Genomic DNA, 2,977 nt, shown 5'->3' on the forward strand with positions numbered 1-2,977 from the left:
GCTTGCAAGTATAGAATCACCATAAAGCTCACCTTTGCCGATATTGGGAATTATTTGATGACTAATTCTGATGTCATCTAATTTTTCTTTAAATTTACATTAGATGAAACCCAAAGGCAAACTAAAAATAAAACATAAAGGGAGACAGTCAGTTTAATGGGTGTGCAGCTAAAAAGGCAAAGGGTTAATTCTGTCCTAATGCTGTACCCACCCTTTTCCAGAGGGTAGTTCCTTTCAACTGGACTCATCTGCCAAAACTCACTGACCTAGTTCTTTTATTATTTGCTTCTTTCATCTTGGGATTATCAAACAATTCAATTTTCTAATGCGGTGGTTATGATGACCTTCTATATAATGAATACCCTTTCAGGATTGTGCCATCTCTGTGTTTCCCTGCCTACTGGTGTGCAAGCATTGTGAGTTACCTTTCTCGCTCTCCTGTGCTCATGGTGTTAAAGAAAATAAGCTATAAAGCCGATGAGTAAGGAAGGTAGATTTGTTCATGTTATAACTGAACTCTGGGAACAGAAACCTTTGTTTAAATATATTCCTCAGAAGCCACAAGAGATAAAGATCCACTTTGTGGGCACCAAATGCCTTTGCAAACCCAGATATTTCATTATAAAAGTAGCAGTGACACATTCACTGTGCTGCACATAGCCTGGGGAGAGGGCAGAGCTGTGGGAGGGGCTCAGTAGGCCCCTACAGGAAACTACAGGAGAGGGTGGACACAAGACCAGTCACCCTGCAGCGGGAGACAGAGCAGCAGTGACCGGTCTTATTTCAGAGGCTTCTGCAAAAAGGGAACGTTTAATGCTGGATTACTGCACAGATCTGGAACAAATACACAAAGCACACCACGTTTCAAGTAAGGATACACACACCTCTTGTATATAGACAATATTTGCTTATCCCGGAGCTCAGCGTTAAAGGGTAAGTTCACTTTCCCAGGTGAATTTGGGAAAATTGAATTATCCCCTCCAGTCTGGCCCCCTCTCCCTGCCCACCCCCTGCTATACTAACTATCAGCCGAATGCTCCTTCCCGTCGGTTGGTAGGGGTGTACTATCTGTACCCTGTACTGCTGTCTAGCACAGCCCTGTGATATGGATTTGGAATTTTGCTCCTACATTGCGAGCACTCATTGGTCAATGCGGTCACCTTACTGCGCTGATCAATGAGAAGCACTTTTTACTAAGACCAATGAGTGCTCACAATTTGAAATTCAAAATCCATAGCGCAGGGCGGCACTAGACAGCAGTACAGGGTATGGATAGTACACCCATGTCGGCGGAGAGGAAGGAGCGTTCACCGAAAAGGTAAGTATAGCAGGGAGGGGTCCAGATTGGAGGGGGTAATTCCATTTTCCCAAAATCAACCTGGAAAAGTGAACTTACCCTTTAAATTATTTTTAGCAATTTTACCTCAAAGCAATATTTGTTTAGTTTTGATTAGAGTGAGGACACATTAGTTATGTTGGGGCATGTGGGAGGAACCACAGAGTGCATCGGGGAAACAAACATCCAAATCATAAGTGTGTTGGAAATGAGGATTCTTCAGGCAGGTTTGCGGGGCAGCAAAGCACAGGATCAGGTAAGTATAGTCTCTCTGCCTTTAAGGTAGGTTTTTTTTTTTAAATTTGTGGCTCCAGTGGAACCTAGGGTGCCATTAAAAAATGACAATACAAATTACAGGCAATAGCTATAACTGCATGGAACTACATTGTCACTTTAAGTATTAGATGTATGTAGAGACTAATGTGTCTCAGCTGTGTACTGAACACACTTTTATTAACATGTCGCTCAGTTATGTCAGGTGATCATGACTTTTGTCAGTGGGGCATATCCTTCATTTGACCTGGGCCCTTTCGGGTTGCCAGTCCGTTGTGTTGAGCAGCAAGTCATCTGTGAGCATGCCTAAACACTCAGAGCGAGCGAGGATACATCTCAGGGGGTTCAGTTAGCATGAGGTCAACTGAGGCAACACAATCAATACACAAACTATGAAAACAGATGTGAGTATTTATTTCCTCAAAAAAAAAAAAAATATACATAAAGCTTTAGAAACGCAGCACAGTGATTTGTTTATAAATATTCCATATGAAAGGCAAACTGTATACAGGAACAGACCGAGGTGATTCCATTTGACCAAAGTAGCGGCTTCTTTTGCCACTGTTGTTTTTCAAACTGCATATTTGAGTTCTTCTATTTGTAACAATTAGAACAACACAGAAGAACTGGCCATGCATGGTTTGATGTAGCTATGGACTCATAAGACCTCACAGCTGTATGGATCATGGCTCTTCCATGTGTGACTAAAACAGAAAATGTTTCAAGTGTATCCCAGTGTACAAGGATAGGTGCAAATGTTCCAAATCTTTAGTTTCACTTTTGGGTTTTTGGCAGGGACAGCTGCTAGTGTGCGTTGCCTGGCACAGACCTTTATTGCAATGTAACAAGTGACATTTCATTAAGTTCTATGGGCATAGTGTGGGGCGAAGGGGTTCTAGTCAGTGGTGTAACAATCGCCATAGCGACCCAGGCGGCCGCTATGGGGCAAGGGGCACAGGGGGACCCAGCCAGGACATCCCTGATGCCGTGTGGGCCGTCTGGGTCGCTATGGTATCCTATGCTGCTGGCTATCACTGGCGGCTGTGAAGAGGAACGCGCCGCTGTTCAGATCACCGTCAGTAGGCACAGTATAACCCGAAGATTAATGACTTCCTGTGTCCCTCAATGGACAAAAAAGAATATAGGATTTTTGTACTCACCGTAAAACCCTTTTTTTAGAGTCCATTCAGGGACACAAGTCCCACTCTCTGTTTATGATCATGATTTTAGTACTACTTTGCTACAAAAATACATTTTTATTATTTGGTACAAATGTTTTCAGGACATATACAAAAAGGTACATTCAAGTTTGTTGAAATGTTAAGAGCCAGTACACGTAAAGCTGAGCTCTAGCCAAAATATATATAT

The sequence above is a fragment of the Nanorana parkeri genome, unplaced genomic scaffold (assembly GCF_000935625.1).
Source record: "Nanorana parkeri isolate BGI_ZX_2015 unplaced genomic scaffold, ASM93562v1 scaffold181, whole genome shotgun sequence".
In the NCBI taxonomy this organism is placed as follows: Eukaryota; Metazoa; Chordata; class Amphibia; order Anura; family Dicroglossidae; genus Nanorana; species Nanorana parkeri.